This window comes from Elaeis guineensis, chromosome 1, assembly GCF_000442705.2.
Source record: "Elaeis guineensis isolate ETL-2024a chromosome 1, EG11, whole genome shotgun sequence".
Classification (NCBI taxonomy): Eukaryota; Viridiplantae; Streptophyta; class Magnoliopsida; order Arecales; family Arecaceae; genus Elaeis; species Elaeis guineensis.
This window is the reverse complement of record NC_025993.2, coordinates 128,564,487-128,587,549: the sequence shown is the minus strand read 5'-3', so window position 1 is coordinate 128,587,549 and position 23,063 is coordinate 128,564,487. Positions and strand designations below refer to the sequence as shown.

Sequence of the window (23,063 nt, the reverse complement as noted above, 5' to 3'; positions counted from 1 at the left end):
AAAGTCAACTTGAGAACGGTGAGTCGACTCCTGCTTTGGACAAGTCGACTCTGGCACAAAGAGAGACTGGCATGTAGGTCTAACATGCTCTGTGAGTCGACTCTTGGAATATGCGAGTCGACTCTCTTAAAGGGACAGAGAATTGATTTTTAGCACACCCTGTAAGAGCCAACTCTTGGACTTTGTGAGTCGACTCCTAGACTTCATGAGTTGACTCTTCACTTTGGTAAGTTGACTCTCTCAAGGAGGATAGCATGCTGATTAAAGATCTGAAAGAGAGCCGACTCTTAGTTTGCATGAGTCAACTCTTGGTCTTCATGAGTCGACTTTTGAGGTCTATGAGTCAACTCCTGAGCTTTTGACAGCTATAGCAAATTATTCAGAAGAAGTTGTAGAAACTTCCAAAAGTTGTTACAATGGTTAGATTCTATCTCTAATGGGTTAAAATAGCTAGTTTTCAATTCAAACAATGTTTTATAAGGCTTGGAGAATATTTGAAAATCAAGAAGAACCTAAGTGAATAGTAGAGAAAGCCTGTCCATAGAAAAAAAAGTCTATATTCAGCATTGAGTGCATTCAAGAGTATTCTTCAACTTCACATTCAAAAGTTCTTGATTTTTCTTAAGACAATTAAGAAAAAAAATGTGTGCTTTGAGTGCAAAGCATCCAAGCATTCTTCAGGCAAGCATCAACAACTTTCATTAGCTCATTAAGGAGATTTTGTGTTGTAAAATTTTTGTTTATTAAAATTTCTTATAATAAGTTTCAAAGGGTTTGAAACTTGGAAAATAGATTTAATCCAAATCTAAGAATTAGATTGTGAGCTCAAGAAAAGACTTGTAAAGATTATGATCGGTGATCTCGAAAAATCAACTAAATTGGATTATGAGCCTGGCTAAAATAGTCGCACTGTAATTAAGGGATTATAGTGAACATTCTTAAGTACAGCTTGAGAAGTGGACATAGGTGCTTGGTGTGCACCGAACCACTGTAAAATTTTTATATTTATATGTGTTTTATCATCTCTAATTGCATTTCTTTATTTGCTTACATTCACTACATCTTAGTTTGTTTGAAAAATTTTCATATATTTGTTTCAATTTTGAAAACCTAATTCATCCGTCACCTCTTGGGTTGTCTAGCTGGGCATAAGTGGTATCAGAGCTTGATTCTCAATTAGGTTTGGTCTAACAATTAACAATAAGATCAATGATAACTTAATTAGGAGTTTCACTTGCCGAGTGAGAATCCACTAATAAGCCACTACTTTTTAATGGGTCAAATTACACCTATTGGAAAGTACACATATGTATTTTTATCCAATCACTTGATTATAACTTATGGAGCATCATAATCAATGGCACACACACCCACAATCACTATGAAGGTATTACTTCTCCCAAGCTAGAGAGTGATTGGGATGAAATGGTTAAAAGATTAGTCTTATTGAATGTCAAGGCAATGAATGTCTTATTTTATGTATTAGATCTAAATGAGTTTAACCGCATCTTTATTTGCAACTCTACAAAAGAGATATGGGATAGACTTAAGGTCACACATAAAGGTACAAATCAAGTCAAAGAATTGAAAATCAACATGTTTGTGCACACATATGAACTATTTAGAATGAAATCAAATGAAAGTATCACTGATTTGTTTACTCATTTCACTGATGTTATTAGTGGCCTTAAAAGCCTTAGAAAATTATATTCTAACAATAATCTTGTTAGAAAAATTCTCAGATTTTTGTCTAGGTCATGGAAAGCCAAAGTGATCACTATCCAAAAAGCCAAAGTGACCGCTATCTAAGAAAAGAAAGGGACCGCTATCCTTTTATAACGTCAACTCTTTGATGTGATCAAGCCTTGAGGCATCAAACTCTTTGAAATATAATCAACCCTTGAGGCATGAAGTCATCATGGGCATGAAGTTCAAGGAGGCGTTATCTCAAGGAGGCGTGAAGCCTCTTTTAGGCATCCAACTCTTGGGCATATGAGACTTCTCATGTTACCTTTAGGAAGCGTGAGATATATGAGGTGTGGGAGTTTGTTGGGGCGTGGAGTTTGATGGTGTCAACCCTTTGACGTGTCAACATTTGACTAATCAAAGATATTAAGAGATTAGTTAGGGTTTTATATATGCTAGCATGCTTATAGCCCTAACCAAGATTTCACATAAATCCAATTAGGTCCTTTAAGGTCTAATCTTAAGTTCTTGATCAATTTTCTAAGCGTGTGATCCATTAGGTTCCACATCTAACCAGCAGTAGATCCAGACTCATATCTACCTAACTTAATTAGAACTCTTCTAATTAACTAGACCTAAAATATGTTAAGCCCATATGTTACAATTAATTAAAACTCTTATAATTAATTACTAGATTAAACTCTTTAATTCATAAGAATTTAAAAGATTGATGTTTCGGCAATGTGTCATGACTACTCAAAAGATATAAAATTTTGAGAGAATAATCAAAACATCCTTTCGTGAAAAGTTACCATGCAATTTGATCTTTCAATCACACAACATCCTAGATAAGCTATGAATATGGAATTATGTCAAGCCTAAATACTTATCCATATGTACCTTGATCTGAGATTGATAAAATATTAAAAAATTTTCTAATTTTTATCCTACTTTGGCTAAAGACTTCTTGAGTCATCATCCTATGAGATCACATAAGATGTTCTCTCCTCTTATAAGGAATGACTGATCTTTTGTTGATCAGTCACAATCTTTGGGTGCACTTCATCATTTTCAGAATATCCCACACATATTTTAGAGAGTCGTGTTAGGATATAGACCAAAGCATAAATGGTTGCTGTCGTAAACACCAAAGATAAAAATTTAATCTGATTCAACTATTATATAGAATAGAGTGAGATCAGATGTCGAATCCTTATGAATCAATGGGTTAAGTTGTATTCAAATTAAAAGAGTATGATGAACGAATAAGAATTTTAGAGTTTTTAAGAAGAATGAAAGAAACAAGTTTGACAAAAATAAAGTTTAGAAATATCAAATTGAAGAAAGATCCTCAGGATTTTCGAATCCATCTTTTAATCACAGATTTGTATTTTAGTTAAAAGCAATTGAAATCACTACAAACTATAAGTTGTAGTAAGAATGAAAAGATAAATTTATAATCTTGTTCTCAACATAGCTTATCTTACTAAATATGCAACGTATCCTCAGATCATAACTCGTCTCTACATAGTCATAAACTATTCAAGATCAAATACCATAAAATAAGAAAAACTACTACTTGAACACATGAATAAAAGCACAAAAAATATTTATGTTTGCAAAATATTCAATATTATTCAAAAAGAAAGAAGCCTTACAATATTCAAAAATTGATTGTATAATAAAAGAAAATACACAATGAGATTAAGAAAAAAATACAAATCTAGATTTAAAGACTTCATCTACTCTCCTGAGGATGAAGGATTTAACTACTTATGGACCGGATCTCGCTTGCTACCAAAAACTCTATCTTCTTTGATTGTTGGAGAAGAAGTTGAAGAAGAAGATACAGAACCTCCTTATGCCACCACAAAACTCTCTTCCAAAATTTTAACACTTGGCAACCTCCCTCTCTTCCACTCTCTTTTCTCTATAATTTTTTTCTTTTTTTTTAGGTCACCTGATCACTGTCATGGACAGTCAAAATTAAAAATCTAACTCAAACTATATTGATACGTTGAGTCGGGATCGAATCCCCAAGGATCAAAGGGCTGAGTTATATTCAATTAAAATAAATATAGTGAAAGATTTAGATTTTAAGGCTTTTAAGAGGAATAAAAAAAATAAATTTGACAGAAATAAAGTTGAGAAAAATCAAGTAGACGAAAGTGCCTCGGGTTTTCGAATCTATCCTTTAATCACATATCAGTATTCTAATCAAACAATCTAAATCACTGCAAACTGCAAGTCGTAGTGATAATAAAAGATGAATTTATGATCTTGCTCTCAACATAGCTTATCTCGCTGAGTACAAATCGTATCCTTAGATCACAACTGGTCTATACGTAGTTATAAACTATTCAAAATCAAGTATCATAAAACAAAAAAAACTACTACTCGAATATATGTATAAAATTACATAAACTATTCATGTTTGCAAAATATTCAATAGATTCAAAAGAAATATACCTTACAATATTCAAGTAGTTAATTGTATAATAAAAAAAGATACACAATAAGAATAAGAAATAAAATACAAATTTGGATTTCAGAACTTCATCTACTCTTTCAAAAATGAAAGATTTAGCTGCTCATAGATTGGATCTCGCTCGTCATCAAAGGCTCTATCTTCTTTGAAGATTAAAGAAGAACTTAAAAGAAGATACAACGGAACCTCCTTATGCCATCAACGACTCTCTCTCGAAACTCCAATATCTTGCAACATTCCTTTTTTTTCACAATAATTTTTTCTTAATTTTTATTTTTTATTTTTTAACCTTCAAAATCCTAAACGTAACCGATCTCCTAAACCTTCATATTTTTTTTATTATTATTTTAAAACCCTAAGGCCCCTCTGTTCGTCATGTTCGTCATGTCCGCGTCTCAGGCCTGCGTATTTGAACCGCGTTCGCGTTGTGAAGACCGTGAACCGCACGCCCGCACCCTCCCGAAGCGCGTTTGCACGCCCGCTTGAACCGCGCCAAGACCGCTTAGCTTTTCATCTTTTTTTCTTTGTAGGTGGACCGCGCCAAAAGCCATGCCCCCTGTTGACATAGACCACATGGACCGCGCCCCACTTTTATTCTTCCACTGGGTCCCCACTCCAAAAAATCACACGCCACCAAATTCTTCACCAAGCCGCCGGGTCCCGCACGTGAGTTTTTTCTTCTCAGAACCAAAGAGCCGCACCAAAAAATCCTACTGGGTTTCCATTTAGCGCGCGTCCCAAGCTTTCAAAGGCCATGTGAGTCCACTCAAAAAAGACGTGCCGCACGCCCGCATTTTTTTCTCCAAAATAATTTTTTTTTACGTTAATACCATGCATATCCCTTATTTTCTTTAGATTGAACTTCATCTTGAATTTGAACTTTGGACTTTGTCCGTACCTGTTGGACATTTTGCTAGTTGATTTGTGAATCATTTTTCATGATCAATAATTTCAGAAAAAAAAATTAATGAGCATCAAATACTAAATAATAAAGATTAAATATTATAAAATTTGATACTTTAAAAATTTAATTCCTGTATTGATCACATCTCTCAATTTGAACTTTGCTCGTCCTCGAATAAAGAAAGAATTTAGGACTTATCATTTAGTTTAGAGTTTCAAATTTTATCAGATAATTTTTAAAAAATCATTGATGTTCAGTAGAGCAAAAGCGAGATATGTCATCGAGATATTAGTACTTAACTAATATGAAAATTAAGTAAAGAATATTAAATCATTTCTAAATTTTTTCTAAATTATCTCTATTCTTATCTCTAAATCATCTAACTTTCATATGAACAAATATAGTATTACTTTCATCTTTTATTTATTAATTTTTTTTATTTTTTTAATATTGTACTGCTATTGAATGTCTTAACCCTTTAAGTTTTTTATTTGATTCGTATAGCGAGTTTTCAGCCAATTGACTTCTGAACTAGATAGCTTTAGGATACTAGATATAAAATATCCTTTAGATTTACTAGCTCGAATCAACTAGGCTATGAATTAAGACTAGTTTACAACAAAGCTTCTTTGTCCTCATATCTTTTGATGTAAAACTCAATACTTGCTTAGGCAAAGAGGTTTGGTCACTCAGTGTGAAGTTTTGAAAACTTTCTTTTATTATATAAAATAATTTATTTTATAAAAAAATATATAGTTATCCTACACAAGCCTATAGGAAGTAAATTCTTCTTTGATGTTGGTAGAAAAATAAAAAATACTCAAGAAAAATTATTTTTATTCCAAACTTAACTATTCATTGAATTTTCTTAATATTTGATCCTCAGTATCTCACAAACTCTCTAGACTATGCATCAATTTTTTTAAAAAAAATACTTGGTTCAACTCGATTCTTGAGCATAATCGAATGCCTAAACACTAAATACCAACTTATTCAAAGACTTATTAATTTATTATTTTCTCCTCAACTTAATCAATATTGTCCTCAATGAAGTAAGAAAAATAAAGTGTCATGGATAAATAGAAAAAAAAGAGAAATGTCACCTGGGAGCAACATGCTTTTGGTTCAATAAGTATTGTCAGAAGTCCATCTTGACGTCCAAGCAATTATATCCTGATCAATTTATATTTTGAAGTTAACCTAAAATGAAAAAGAAAAGAAATTAAAATAAAAAAATTGGGTTATCTCCTAAAAAGTACTAAGTTTAAAGCCTTTAGCCAGACTTTTATTAAAACTACTCCTAAAAAATTAGATTGCCTTCCTATAAGTGCTAAGTTAAACGTCTTCAGTCAGATGCTATGAAGGAGTCCCACTTATAACTAACTTGGGTATGTCCCTTAAGGTTTCAAAAGGATAAGGTCAATCAAGAGGCTTTATCATCATGGCAGTAAAACTCCATAGAATGTTCTACGACGATTAGCTCAGACCAAAAGAGTATTTTTGGCAAGCATGTTACACCAGATCTAAAAATATTAAAGTCAAAAAATGGATGGTATTTGCTGGGCTGAGATTGGATGTGGTGATTTAGAAATTACTTGAACTATAGCCTGATCTACCCCAATTCCTATCTCAGATATGATATGTCTCAATATAATCTCTTCCTGATCTAAAGCCTGGTACTTTTTTCAAATTAACATTAAATCTGTCTCTATATGTTGTTTTAATACTGCAGATAGATTTTGGAGGTAGTCCTCAAAAGTAGTGCCAATACAGAGAGACCGGTCATAAAAATCTCAATATTGTTATCCCTTATTTCAGAGATCTCCCACCCGATAGTTTCTTTATGCACTTTTAGAACACCTACAAGTTGGGCTCCTGGTTAGGGATCATTGGAAGGGTGTCAGTGGATGCGTCAGGAAGTAGCTTCATCTCAAAAGTAGATGGTGATTCTAACAAGAGAGCTATTGAGGGGATAGGTGATGGCTCATGTTTTTCGATCCAAAGTAGGATGGTTTTGGGGTAGGACATATCTAATAGATCATTTACTTCTATGATATACCTATCTACATCAAAATCATCCACCCCAAAATGAGTCAGATAGAGATTTAATGAATCTTGAAGGAGAATTATGGGTGTAGTTTCTTCTATTGTGTTGTTCATTTATGGCCCTTGGGAAGTCTCAGTTAATTCCATCATTTTATCAATTTGTCCTTCCTTTCTATTAAAAAGAATGGGTGATTCTAGGGCACTTAGGAATAAGACCATAGATAGGTAGGGTAATGATGGAATTGGTTCATCCTACCATTCTGATTCTTTCCAATATATTTCTGCCTTAGTCGAATTATCTGTATTGGTCTTTTTGGTTGTGCATGGTTGTTCTATGACTATTTCATTTCTGAGAGTTATAATTGATTGTTCGATAAAAATAACATAGACATTCAAATTATTATCCAGATATTATCTCTCTAGGTTACTCTCGACTGACTAGGCAGCTCTCCTTCCTCTTTCCTACTAAATACAATTGCTAGTTGATCGATTTGAATCTCTAGTTTGATTAAAGATTGCATAGAGGAGTGAAGGATCTGATTATTGATTTCTATCCTATCTAATACTGGCAGAACCTTCTCTTCAAATGATCGGCTATAGGTAGTTGGAGAAGGTTGATATTGTGAATAGGACATATCGTGATAAGGCACATCTACAAACATAGATCTTGTATTACTGAGGTAACCGTTGGTTGTGGTTTTCAGGAAAAATTTGATTGAGGCCCCCAATCTGGATTGTAGGCGTTAAAATATGGGTTATTTCCTGGGTTGTAGGCAATTTGGGTTTGATCTTGATGAACTTACATATACATAAACTTAAAAAATTTATGTGTGGCTGGGCATTCACTTACAAAGTGAGCGAGGCTCGAACATATTATACAAACTTGTTATGTAGAAAGAAAAGATAGAAAAGGAGAGTGTTCGATAGCAGTAGGTGATCAAATTTAGGGGATAACTCATCCACTCTACTGTAGAGATCCATATCCCAAGTACAGATCTAATTTATCAGATTATTCTGATATGCAATCAAGGGGTCTAGATCAGAACAATCCTCTTCTGATTATATTTTTTATTTTTTTATGTGTTTGTTAAAGAAAATAAGAGAAGATGAAAGAGAAAAAGAAAGAGAATTCTAAAGATGAGAACCTAAAAAGTCCTAAATCTATGAGAGAGAGAGAAGAATTAGTTAATGTTTGATGTTAATTACATCAAGTTAAACAAGAATGGACTCTCTATCCTAGGATTAATCCAGATCTAGACAGCTCTTAACTATTTCAAGATCACTTTCAAAAACTCCAAGTTCAAAATCAACCAACCAAATTGGCTAGATAAGTATAAAATTGGTAGGAGACTCTTCATGCTTTTGCAACGAATCTAACTAAATAACCACCATTCTTCAGACTGAGTCCCTGAACCACCTTTCTAGATACTAATTGGCTAGTCAAAGTCAAACCCAGTCCAACCTTCCAACTCTCTTGTTCTATTGAGCTCGAATTTCTTAGGGACTAACGTTTAATTGATTTTAATTAAGGTTAGGGTTTATGCTATTAGAAAATATGTCCTAAAGCCAATTATCTATCTATAAATGATTGAGCTCTTTATAATATATATATGAATAAATAAAAATTATTTCTGATAAGTTTATCATAAAAATGTATCTTCCTTTGAACTCTTGTATGATGATGAAGTCTTTAGAACTATAATATAATCAATAAAAAAAAAATTATCGAATAGTTCTTAAATTTGTTTGCGATCAAATGATACGTTATTAAAAAAGAAAATGATGTTTATCGAGTATAGGCCATTGTGTGCCATATAAGTTGATCATTTTCTTAATCAAGAAATGTAAAGATATTGGTATGACATACAGGTGAGATATAAAAGTACATCATCACCGAATAGTGATTCATCTGTGGAGCGCTCTACTGTCAATAGTAGTTCGTAAAGGATATGGATATAAGTGTCCTTTTGATCTGAGATCACTATGGTGACTTGCAAGCAACTCACTATATTTTGGTACCAGACTACCTGTATTTCTAATATAGTGATGGAAAGCTGCTGGATATAGTCAAATACTCATAAAGTCAATATGTGAGTCAAGATGGGATTGATCTCTATGGATTATAAGAGTTAATGCATCACTGTATCTCAATCCAATAAAATTTGGTTAGGATAATCCTTGTGATGTGTCACAGAATTTGAAAAAGATTGAAATATAATGAGGACGACTATTCTAGAATTGACATTTAAACCCTAGGTCACCTTGAGCATTAGGATCAAAGGGATAAATTATGGAGTAACCATATGCTGAGGTTCTTGAATGTTACTTTGCAATAATTCGATCCATCCAGATATCGGATATTATTGCTAGATGGTCACTTCGATTAGTATAAGAAGTGATTTCTATGCTACTGACTTAGTGTTCGAACCTATGAAGTCACATGCAAAGTCAAACAATATAGAAAAAAATTGACCAGATATTTATGTGTTCAATTTGAAAGTATGAGACTTGATTGAACATATATATTAACTTAATTAAAAATTAAGTAATGAGTCATATGGAATTAAATATTGACTATGTGCAGCTAGTACTACACATGAGATGCATGTTTTATTTTGGAGATGAATTTGATCAAATCTATGATCCAAAAAATTATGAGAGATTAGATTTGAGTCCTAATTACTTTGGATCAGATTTAAGTTAATTGATCTTGATTAAGGCTAAATTGAATTAATTATCTAAAAAAGTTAGACTTGGACCTAAATTCTAATTAAATTAGGATTAGCAGTTTTTTCGAATTTAGTTCAAATCGATTTCAAATTTAGTTCGAATCGAATTCGAATTAGATTCGAATTGAACCCAAACTTGAACCAAATCAGATTTGATGTACTTAGTCATGTTTACTAGATAATCTCTCACTTATTGGGCTGACCAAGATGGAGAAGAGGGTGCTGGAAATAGCCCCCTCCCCTTGGGCATGCGGCATGATGAAGGGTTGCGCAAGTTGGCACCTCTCCTACTTCCATTAGGAGGCCTTATGATTTAGGGAGTTTGAATTGATTCAAACTTGGAGGGTCCTATTCCTAATCTATGAAGGAATTTGATTTGATCTAGGATCTCTTGTCTATTTAAGGATGGGTTTGGAGAAGGAGAAAATCAATTTAGGCATGGGCAAGAGCTTGGGCATGGAGACTTCCTCCCTTGGGCATCCCCTCTTCTTCTAGGTGTCTCTCTCCTTTTAGCATCCTCCCTCCTCTTGTGGTGTGGTGTGTGGGCTCCTTTCAAGGCCTTAAGATTAGATCTCAAGGCTCTCCTTCTTCTCTCTCGAAGAGTTCTTCATCCTTCTCTTCTATATTGCTAGGTGTGCATGTGAAGTAAAGGATCTGTGCATACGAATCTCACGAAATAAATCGATTGAGAAACCTCTTCCATCTTGATCAAGTCTTTCACTGTGAATCAAAGCAAGATTTTATAAATGCTATAAAAATTTTAATTACTAATCTATTCAATTTTCTTCCTAGTATCCGATGCAATTGGATAATTTTTTCTTTAACTAGTATCAGAGTCAGACTGTATATTATGATCGCATAGTCTAATTTTTAAATTTTTTTAATTTTTTTTGATCTAGTTTTGAATCAAAATTTTTTATATGATTATTTTTATTTTGATCTGATATTTTTTATATTTTTTTGATCATATTTTGATTAGCTTATCAGATCAAAATCAGTCCCTAAAAATGATCTGTTAAAATCTATTTTAGCAGAATTTTCTATATAGATTTTTATTTTGATTTAAAGCCTGGTTATGCATAAATTTAAATCTATTTTGATAGATTTTTTTAGATGTATTTTAATTAAAAAATTGATGTTGGAATCAAGCTCATATCTGAATCTGTTTGACAAAGTTTCAGATCTGATTTGAACAAAGTATCTGTATACGTTTGATCATATCTCAAACTAAAATTTTTTATACAATCATACATATATTTTGAATAGATTTTTTTATTTTTTAGATTTGAAATTAATGATTATGTGATGATATGTTTAAGATTCAGATATAAAAATTTTATGTTGCAGTAATAATCTAATTAGATTAGATAAAAATTCTACACACTCTCATGTTATGAATATGATATAAGCCAAATTTTTTTTTTTATATATATGATATGTAGTGTAGAGTTTTTTCTTAGTAGCAAAGTACTCGAATTGAGTTAATCACCATGACCATCCGATCATAAGAAAAAGTACGGATTAAAGTTCTCTCTTGTCTAATCGATGGGTTCTCTTATGACGTGCAGGGGTGCCGATATGATTATATCTCATGTAGAAGAAAGGTGAAAAGAAATCTTAGAATTATTCTAATCATAAATAAGTTTAGATTAGATCTAAAAATTTTATGATATATTTTTGCTAATTTATATAAAATACTCAGATCTGAAAATTAGTTTCATAATTTGAAATTAATAACATATGATGTAAGGTTTTGCATAAAAATTTTTGTAAAATAGTTTTACAAGTTGAAATTATTTCAATATAGAATTTCATATACTTAATTATGAATTAAGATATGATTATCAAAAGATCTAGATTTGAGAATTGAAGGTCTTAAACACCTCATAAACTAAGGGGCTATGGGTTATCTTGAATCAGGTCATCTAACTAGGTTAGACCTAGGGTTAGTAATAAATATGGACCAAATAGAAAAATTAATTAAATCTAATCAATAGTTAAATTAACTTAGGTCAAGATTTTTCTAAGATCAACCTCAATAGTTGTAGCTTGATCAAGTCTATATTTTTGACCATACCAAATGGATCTGATTATGGCTCAGTGGTCGAGCCTGAGTCTTTTGGCTGATCAAATCAAAACTAATCGATCAATTGGTGTCTAAGATAAGTTCGACAGTACGATCGATGATTTTTAATTGAAGGTATGCTTATCTGACTTATATGGGTCTAAGGCAAGCATTAGCTACCCTCTCATCAATCTCACTTATCTAGTCAATTAGGTAGATTATGTTTACATTAGGTCACTAAATAATTTGAGTTGACCCATGCCATTAAGGTTAATCAATATGACTAATTTAAGTGTTCTTGAGCTAGCTTGTTTCTAGTCCTCTTTAATGACTTGGTGAAGCCAGTAGGGGATCATTAAAATACTGGTTAATCTCTTCTCTGTATTCTTAAATCAATTAATTAAATTTCTAAATTATTAGATCCTTAAAATAAAATAGTTATGGGGATAATTGCTTCATAGCCTCCTATTAAGGTGGATGGTAATGGGTCCAATATTTTAGATTAGCATTGGAGCACCGTACGGCTGGTGCTTATCTGGATATTGAAATTATCATTCAGTATATGATGACTCTACTGTACTATTTGATGAATGGTTGGATTGGTCAGAGTTTACTCGGGCCTAATCATTTATCAGTTAGATTCATTGAGTATGTTCATGTTAATGGTTGGATCTAATCAGAACTTTTAGTGGAAGCACCATACACCTGTCAAAGAGGTACCTGGGGCAAAATTATTACTAAAAATTATTTAAAAAAATAATTGGTTAAGAACCTACCCATAGATGCATATAGATTGGTAAAGCCATACTCATGCTTGTGTGCAGTCTATGAGGATTCTAGTATCTACTAAGAGATTAATGTAATTCTTCGAATTGAAGATAGAAGCTACCAATTTATATAAAATAGTGGAAGAATATTTAAACTAAAGTCTAAATTTTTAAGATTAAATAATTTATATACTAATAGGTCTTATGTTTTTTTTTCAAAAATAGCTAATACTTTATCACTCTGCTTGCTGTTGACAGCGATAAGCTCATCGGATAATTGATAGTTGGTATCAAAAGCTCAAGATTATCTTGGAGCATGAGAAGATCCTATATGTGATTACAGATCTTGCACTTGAGGAGTCCTCCCCGAACGCTCATGGTATAATTAGAGATATTTATCAGAAGTGGCTCAATGATCGAGTCACTATGTGCTGCATTATGAGGGCGGCTATGAACAATAGTTCAATTAAAAATTTGAGGATGCTCAGTTGGAGAAAATTTTTAAATATTGAATGAGTCTTTTGGCACTCTTGATGATGTTGAGAGGCACAAAATGCTTTGTGCTATCTTCAACACATGGATAAGGGAAGAAGCGCTGATCACTGATCATGTACTATACATGATCGAGCAGATCGAGCGTCTGAGCAAATTTGGATTTTTCTTACATGAATAGCTAGGAAAGATGTGATTCTGAATCTTTTGTCCAAATCCTACCTACTTTTTCTTAGTCATTATAGAATGACTAAACCTGTAGTAAACTATCATAGTTTGCTAGAATCACTGCAGACCTTTGAAAAGGATAACCAGCTTCAAAAAGAGTTGGTGAATATGGTGGGTAGTTCCTCTTCTGGGTGTCATCCCTTTAAGAAAGGAGAGAAGAAAAACAAGAAGAAGGTGTAGCATGTTGGGGCTCCAAAGTCCAGTCAGAGCAAGAAGTCAAAAGTTGACAAGAGTCAGATAGAGTACTTTTTCTATAAGAAGTAGGATCACTAGAAGAGAAATTATCCCTAGTATATAGCCTCTTTTGACCCAACAGGCCAAACAAGAGAAAGCAGCAATCTATTGCTGGACAAAGTACTTATATGATAACTCCTTGTAATTTCTCAGTGTATGGTATTACTACCTGAATATTGGATATCGAAAGTCCAATTAACATTTATAATTCATTGCAGGAACTTCAAGTCAGTAGGTTCAGAGACGGTGAATGGTTTCTGAATGTTGGAGATGGAAGCCTTATTCCAGTTCTAGCTCTGATAACTATTTAGCTTATTTTTGAGTCTAGGATTGTCATGTTAGATGATTGTCATTATTGTCCTTCTTTTTTTATGAATGTCATCTCTGTAGGCCTTTTGACCAAAGTTGGTTTCAACTTTTTAATAAAGGATGAATTTTGTGATATCATTTTAAATGATACTATAATTTTGCATGGATAATTAAAATATGGTATATATCTACTATCACAGTCTGTTAGTACAATGTACATATCTAATAAACATCCTAAAGTAGATAATGTCAGCGATTCTTATCTTTGACATTGTCGGCTAGGTCACGTGAACAAGAACAGGATGGATAGATAACTAAAGAGGAAATTCTCGACATTGATGATTGTTAATCATTATTGATCTATGAATCTTATCTTCTTGGTAAGATGACAAAAGTCATCTTTTAAAGGAAAAGGTGAGCGAGCTGCTGATGTTCTAAGTCTAGTATATGTGATGTATGTGGACCCATGAGCACAAATGCTAGAGATGGGTATAATTACTTCATTACTTTCACTGACGACCTATCTAGATAGGGATAATTTATCTTATGAAGTATAAATCTGAATCATTTGAAATATTCAAATGATTCCATAGTGAAGTAAAAAAATAAATTATGAAGAATATTAAAACTCTTTGATTAGATCGAGGAGGTGAATACCTTTCAAATAAGTTTCTGACATATCTAGAAAAGAATGAGATTCTCTCACAATGGATCCCTCCTGAGACATCACAGCATAATGTAGTGTTAGAAAGGAGAAATCGAATACTGTTAGACATGGTTCAATTCATGATGAGCTTTGCGACTCTGCCAATTTCTTTTTGGGGATACGCTTTAGAAACTGCATGCTATATTTTGAACCACGTTCCAAGCAAGTCGATCACTAAAACTCCATATGAGATATAATCAGACATAGGCCAACACTCTCTCATCTTAGGATTTGGGATTATCTGACTTATGTCAAATGTTTACAGACCGACAAGTTCGGATCCAAGTTCGATAAGTGTTCATTTGTAGAGTATCCAAATAAAATAAAAGATACTATTTCTATCTTACTGAAGAAAAAAGGTGCTCATCAATAATAGGATAGTCTTTTTGGAAAGAGAGTTCTATAGAGAAGGAACTGATGCCACTAATATCAAACTTGGTGAAGTTTGTGAGGTAGAAAATCAGACACCTCTGAGTAGGATTACAGAGTCAGATTTGATTAGGTAATCAAATCCAGAGTCTGTCATAGAGATGCCATTAAAGAGATCCGATAGAGCATCGTGTCAATTGGACAGATACTATGGTTTCTTGATTAGGATAGTGATTCTGTCGAATTAGATAAGAATGACGAGGATCCGATCACCTATATGGATGTCATGTAGAGGTCTGATTCTGAGAAATGACTAAAAGTCATGAAATTCAAAGTGAAGTCCATGGAGATCAACGGTATATGGACACTTGTTGATCCATCTAAAGTGATTAAACCCATAGGGTGCAAATGGGTTTTCAAAAGGAAAAGAGGAGTAGATGAGAAAATAAAGACCTATAAAGCCAATGTAGTTGTTAAAGGATATCGTAAATGCTATGGTATTGACTATGACAGATATTCTCTTTTGTGACAGTGCTCAATCCATTCGAATTATGCTTGCTATAGCGATACACTTAGATTATGAGATCTGATAAATGAATGTCAAAATCACTTTCCTTAATGAAGAGTTAGAAGAAGAGTATATATAATACAACCTGAAGGGTTCACATCCACAAACGAATCTAAAGTGTGCAAGCTAAATAGATCCATCTATGGACTGAAGCAAGCTTCTCGGAGTTGGAACATGTATTTTGATAAGACAATCAAAATGTATGGCTTCGTTAAGAATGGAGAGGAGCCCTGCATTTATAAATAAGCTAATAGTTCTATAGTCATCTTTCTTGTATGGTATATAAATGACATACTCTAAAGAGAAAATGACATCCCTACTTTACAAAGTGTAAAGCTATAGCTATCATCATAATTCTTCATGAAGGATTTGGAAAAAGCATCCTACATCCTAACGATGAAGATCCATAAGGATAGATCAAAAAAGTTGCTTGGATTGTCTCCAACCACGTATATCGCTATCGTGCTGAAATGGTTGAGCATGAAAAATTTTAAAAAGAGCTATCTACCAATAGGCCAAAGAATTATTCTTTCTAAGAAAGATTGTCGACAACTCCTCAAAAGAGAGAGCATATGAGTAGAATCCCATATACCTCAGCAGTGGAATCTATTATATACGTTATGATAGGTACGAGACTGGATGTGGCTTACTCACTAGGAGTAGTAGGTAGGTATTAGTCTGATCCAGAGAGAACCATTGAAAGGTTGTGAAGACAATCCTTAAGTATTTGAGAAATACCAAGGATCAATGGTTAATTTATGGAGATACAGACTTTAAACTTATGGGATATAGTGATTTTAATTTTCAGTCTGATCATGATGACAGTAAAATATGTCTAGCTACATTTTCACTTTATTTGATGGAGCGATCTGCTAGAAGAGTTTCAAGCAACACACAGTAGCTGATTCGATATGCGAAGTGGAATACATTATGGTATCTAATGCTGCAAAGGAAGCTATTTGGTTAAGAAAGTTCATCTGTGAATTTGGACTGGTTTCCCCAGTTGAAGGTCCAATTTTACTATATTGTGACAGCACTGGTGCCATCGCTCAAACCAAGGAACCCAAGTCTTATCAGAGGACCAAACATATTCTGTATTGCTATCACCTAGTCTGTGAGATCGTCGATCAAGGTGACGTCAAGCTGCTGAAGATTGATGGAAAGAAAAATCTGATTGACCCCCTCACTAAAGCTTTCAGGATCAAAGAGTTTGATAACTATAAGTGGAAGATGGGTATTAGATACTGTCCTAATTGACTTTAATTTAAGTGAGAGTTGTTGAAAAATATGTCCTAAAGTCAATTGTCTATATGTAAATGATTGAGCTCTTTATAATATGTATATGAATGAATAAAAGTTATTTACAAATTCATCATAAAAGTGTATCTTCCTTTGAACTCTTATGTTATGATGAATGTTAGAAAATATGCCTCAAGGTTTGGTCCACACTGAGCCCACAGTGAGGTCCAAAATGATGAACAGAATCCAACGAGTCCAACAACAGTTCAAATGGAGTCCAGACGGTGAAGATACGCGTGAAAGAAGCTTGGTGCAGTAGCATGGACCACAAGGCAGTGGAGGCCGACAGTGGCGTAGTCAGGCCCGACGGATGCGCGCGCATACAGGATAGCATGGCCCAGCTCGCTGGTCGGGCCTAGTGCAAGTGCACATGGGCACCTAGACCCAGTTCTTTACATAGTCCATCATGGACTGCAGGGTGTCGGATGGTCCATGGAGGCCGCTTGGACCGATCACACGGTCCACACGCAGTCCATGGGCAATTTTGCATGATTTGATGCCTCTGGATTGAGCTGTTCATGATTGAATGGCTGAGGATGACTCCGAGCATGATCAGTGCATGATCGGATGGCTCTGGTGCTAGCCAATCATGATCGGATGGCCACGAATGGTTTTAGGATTGATTGGAACTTAGTATTCCTAGTATAACAGTATTTTTGAGATTCTGGAGCCTATATAGCTCCGATTAATGAGCCGTTTATTGTGTTGGATAGCTGATGACATCTTGGAGGACAGAAAGATTTCAAAAAAGATTTCAGAGAGCTTTTATGAGGATTTTGGGGCTTCTTATGGAGAGACTCTTGTACAAGGGTTCAGTGGTTAGTTCTTGTACAAGGGTTGAGTGATAAGTTTCTCTTATATTGGTTGTGTTTTATTCTCTCATAGTAAAGCTTGCACGCCCCGTGGAGATAGGCTTAAGCCCAATCCATGTATTTGTATGGTGTTTCTTATTTTATTTCTTCTTTCTTCCTACTGCACCGCGTGGTACCAGATTCTATACAATAATTGGTATCAGAGCAAGGTGGTACCAGAGCATAGGTTATGATGGTGGTGATCAAGATAGAAGATGGAGAAAATAATCTCAATCAAGGTAGAGATCAATAGGTTTGATGGAAAGAGCAATTTCTCCTTATGGTAGGCGAGGGTGAAGGACGTGCTTATCCAACAAAAATTGATCGATGCTCTTTTATGCGAGGAGAAGCCGACTACTATGGAGGTATAAGATTGGAGGTGGCTTCAGATGCAGGCGGTGAGTACGATCTGCTTGTATCTAGCAGATGAGGTGGTGATCTATATACTTGATGAGACTTCTTCGATGATGCTGTGGTCGAAGTTCGAAGAGTTGTACATGATAAAGTCTCTCACCAACACTCTCTTCCTCTGAAGATAGTTCTACCAGCTGTTGATAACTGAGGGACAGAGCATGTAGGAGCATCTCAATCACTTTCAGATGATCCTCACCAATCTCCTCCGCATTGGTGAGAAAGTTGAGGAGAAGACTAGGATGCTGGTCTTGCTCACGTGCTTCCCCCTTCGTATAAGTCCTTGGTGACTGCTCTTGTAGTAGGAAAGAGCACCATCAAGATGGACGAGGTTATCACAGCGATTCTTCAGAATGAGGTTCTCAAGAAGAGAACCCAGCTTCGAGCTCGGGCAGTAGTTCAGTTTTGATGGTTTCTGGAGAAGCAGGAGGCGGCAGACAGAGTGACAGAAGATTATAAGGAGGGCAGTCCAAGTTTAAGATGAGAGACTTGAGCAAGATCAGATGTAATCGATGTGATGAGTTGGGGCATCTAGCCAGAGATTGCCCTCAATTCAAAGATCAGATGAGGGCTACTACACTGACGGCCAGTAGTAAGTTAGAAGATGATGTTCTGGAGATATCTAATAAGGTATCTACTTTTTTCTAACAGTAGATTTTAGATTCTGCATGCACCTATTATGTATATTACAGAGAGGAGCAGTTTGACTCCTAAAAGAGTAATGGGGCACTGTTTGTCTGTCGGATGGATCAAGCTGTGTGATCAGAGGCATCGGGATGATCAATTGGAGGACACATAATGGTGTGGTGAGGAGATTAGGAAAGGTCTGATACATATCCAATTTTAGACGGAATCTTATCTCGCTGAGCAGACTGGATTCGAGAGGCTACAAGATGGTAATTGGTGGAGAAATTCTAAAGGTGTTGCACGATGATAGGGTTATTTTGGAGGGGAAGAAAAGGATGAGAGGATATTACTATCTGATTGGAAGCCCAATACGAGGTGAAGCTCTATGAGCTAGGAGGAGCCCAAAGTGAGGTGGAGCTCTAGATAGAGGTGGATTGGACACTAGACGAGAGACTCAGGAGGATGAGAGGCGACGTTGCAGAGTGAAGTTCTTATTGCTGTAGGAGACTTCTCTGAGTAGATTTTTGGTCAGAGTGGACACAGTCCATGATGGAGGTGGGATCGAGCGGCCTAGCTTGATTCACATATTTGTCCATCCATAAGACAGCAGGCATGCCCTAGGGCATGTGGGTGAGATGGATCATAGGCTCTCGGAGATAGGTGGAGGCTAAATATCGAGTCAAGATAGAGATTGTTAGAAAATATACCTCAAGATTTGATTCACACTGAGCTTACCATGAGGTTCAGGACAACAAATAGAGTCTAACGAGCCTAAGAACAATCCAAACGGAGTTTAGATGGTGAAGATATACGTGAAAGAAGCTCGGAGTAGCAGCACGGACCACAAGGCTGCGAAGGTCGATGGTGGTGCAGTCGGGCCTGACAGACGCACACAGGAGCGTGTGGCCTAGCCCGCTGGCGTGCCCAGCACCGGTGTGCGCAGGTGCATGCGTGGGGCGGTCCAACGCACATATGGGCACCCAGGCCTAGCACCCTGCATGGTTCACCATGGACCGTAAGGTGCTGGGTGGTCCATGAAGGCCGCGTGGACCGATCATACGGTCCATGAATGATTTTGCACGATCTGACAGCTCTGGAGTGAGGCATTCATAATCAGACGGTTGAGAATGATCAAGCTTGATCTGAGGCTATAATGCATAATCAAACAGTTCTGGTGCGAGCCGATCACGATCGGACGGCCACAGATAGTTCTAGGATTGATTGGACTCAGTATTCTTTGTGTAACAGTATTTTTGAGATTCTAGAGCTTATATAGCTCCAATTGGCAAGCTGTTTATTGCGTTGGATAGCTGGTGATGTCCTGAAGGTGTAGAAAAGCTTCAAGAAAGATTTCAAAGAGCTTTTCTGAGGGTTTTAAGATTTTTTATTAAGAGACTCTTGTACAAAGATTAAGTTGTGAGTTTCTCTTGTATTGGTTATGTTTTACTCTCATAGTGAAGCTTGCACGTCCCATGGAGGTAGGCTTGAGGTTGATCCACATATTTGTATTGTATTTCTTTTTTTTTTTTTCTTTCTACTACACCCATGGTACCAGATCCTGCACAACAATGGAGTCCTTAGAACTATAATATAATCGATAAAAAAAAATTATCAAATAGTTCTTAAACTTGTTTGTGATCAAATGATATATTATTAAAAAGGACAATAACGTTTATCGAGTATAGATCATTGTATGCCATATGAGTTAGTTATTCTCTTAACCAAAGAGTATGGAGACATTAATATGGCATACATGTGAGATATAGGAGTACATCATCATCGAATAGTGACTCACCTGTAGAGTGCTCTACTGTCAAGAGTAGCTTATGAAGGATATGGACATAAGTGTCCCTCTGACCTGAGATCACTATAGTGACTTGTAAGCAACTCACTGTGCTTTGATATCAGATTATTTATATTTTTAATACAGTGATGGAAGGCTGCTGGGTACAATCAAGTACTTGTGAAGTCAGTATGTTAGTCAAGATGGGATTGACCCATTTGGATAATAGGAGTTAATGTATCACTATATCTCAATCCAGTAAAATCTTGATCAGAATAATCCTTATGATGTGTCATAAGATTTAAAAAAGATTGAAATATAATGAGAATGACTATTCCAGGATTGACAGTTAAATCCTAGGTCACCTTGAATATTAGAGTCAAAGAGATAAATTATGCAGTAAACATATGTCGAGATTCTTGAATGCTGCTTTACAATAATTTGATCTATCTAAATATCGGATATCATTGCTAGATGGTCACTTCGATAGAAGTAGTTCCTATGCTACCGGCTTAGTGTTTAAATCTATGGAGTCATGCATAAACTCAAACAATGTAGGAAAGAATTGATCAGATATTTATATGTTCAGTTTGAAAGCATGAGACTTGATTGAATATATAGATTTACTTAATTGAGAATTAAGTTATGGATCATTCAGAATTAAATATTTACTATGTACAGCTAGCATTGTACATGAGGTGTAGGTTTGATTTTGAGATGAATTTGATCAAATCTATGATCCAAAGAATTATGAAAGATTGGATTTGAGTCCTAATTATTTTAGATCAGATTTAAGTTAATTAAGCTTGATTAAGGCTAAATTGGGTTAATTATCCAAGTTGGACTTGGACCCAAATCCTAATTAGATTAGGATTAGTAGCCTTTTCGAATTTGATTCGAATCATATTCGAATCGAATTTGAATTGAATCCAAACATGAACCATATCAAATTTGGTGTACTTAACCATATTTACCAGATAATCTCTCACCTATTGGGCCGACCAAGATGGAGGAGAGGGTGTTGGAAACATCCCCCTCCCCTTGGATGTGCGGCATGCTTAAGGGCACAAACCCTAATCAACATAAAGTGAGGATTTCATCATCCTTCCTTGGCCCACAAATCACACCACTCTTCATATTGCATTGACCTAAGCCTTTAACTTAAAATCAATTAGATGTTGGCCCCTAAGGACTCTCGAGCTCATTAGGACAAGGAACCCTAAGAGTTGGACCGGATTAGGGTTTGTTATTCTGACTAGTGTCTAGAAAAGTGATTTAGAGACAAGATCCTGAAGGAAGTTGATTCTTTAATTGGTTTTGTCCATTTACCTGACTAATTCTAATTGGTGTCTAAGAAAAGTAACGAGAGGATCTCCCACCAACCTTACACTTACCTGGCTAGTTGGATAGCTAATCTTTTACCTGAAGTGCTCGAAGACGGCCTTGAAATAGTTAGGAGCTGTCTAGATCTAGGATAATCCTTAGCTAGGATTGATTGCAAAACTTACTTGCTATTGAAAACTTTAATCTAATTAAAAGCACTCTTCTTTATCATCTCTAGATTTAGGACTCCTTAGGCCCTTTTCTTTAGAACTCTTTTCTCTTTTTCTTCTCATTTTCTTCTCTTCTCTTCCAAAAAAAAAACTTATTGAAATTTGAACTCGATTTGATTTTATGGGTGCATGCTAGGATACCGATCATTACAATCTACTTTACACCCACTAGACCTAAAACTAAAAAAAATGATCAGAACAAATCGAATCAAAACCATAGACCCAAATCAAGAGACCGACCCACCATGATAATTGAAGAAGTACTTAACTCCTTCAATCTACACCTACTCGCCATGTATCCAGCCTCCTCCCATGGAAGCAGTACAATATGAAATCAAGTCCAGTATTATCCAAATGCTACCATCTTTCTATGAACTATCGAAGGAGGATCCTTACAAACACTTGGATGAATTTCTTGATGATGCCCTTAGGTTAAAATTGTTCTCATTTTTTCTTAAAGACAAGGCCAGGTATTGGCTAAACTCTTTAGATTTAGTAACCATTTCAACCTGGGATCAACTTCAGAGAGAATTTCTCAAGAAGTACTTCTTCAAAAGAAAGACAAATCAGATTAGAAAAGTCATTACTAGTTTTTCTCAGATGAATGGAAAAATGTTCCATGAGACTTGGGAGAGGCTCAAAGACTTGATCCATAAATGCCCACACCATGTCGTACCTAAATGGCAACTAGTCTGATGCTTTTACAATGGTCTATCAGAAAAGTACCGACAGATGGTTGACGCCTCGTTTGGTGGAACATTCATGCTAAAAAATGAACATAAAGCTTGATAACTATTCGAGATTCTTAGCAAAAATTTTCTACACCACATGTTTGCCACCCGTAGAAACCCCTCATGATTAGACCAAAAAGAGATAGATTTATGAGATAGGCCATTCCATAGATATCTACAGCAAGGTAGATGAATTGTCACAAAAACTCAGCAAGGT

The 23,063-nt window shown here is 35.1% G+C and overlaps 1 non-coding gene across 1 annotated transcript; it reads right to left on the bottom strand.

Annotated features, from left to right (window-relative positions):
* Positions 1-22,682: 22,682 nt before the first annotated feature.
* Positions 22,683-22,789, bottom strand: LOC114912753 (small nucleolar RNA R71). Its single transcript, XR_003798585.2, has one exon. It is a non-coding gene; the product is annotated as a small nucleolar RNA R71 (small nucleolar RNA).
* Between the last annotated feature and the right edge of the window lie 274 nt (positions 22,790-23,063).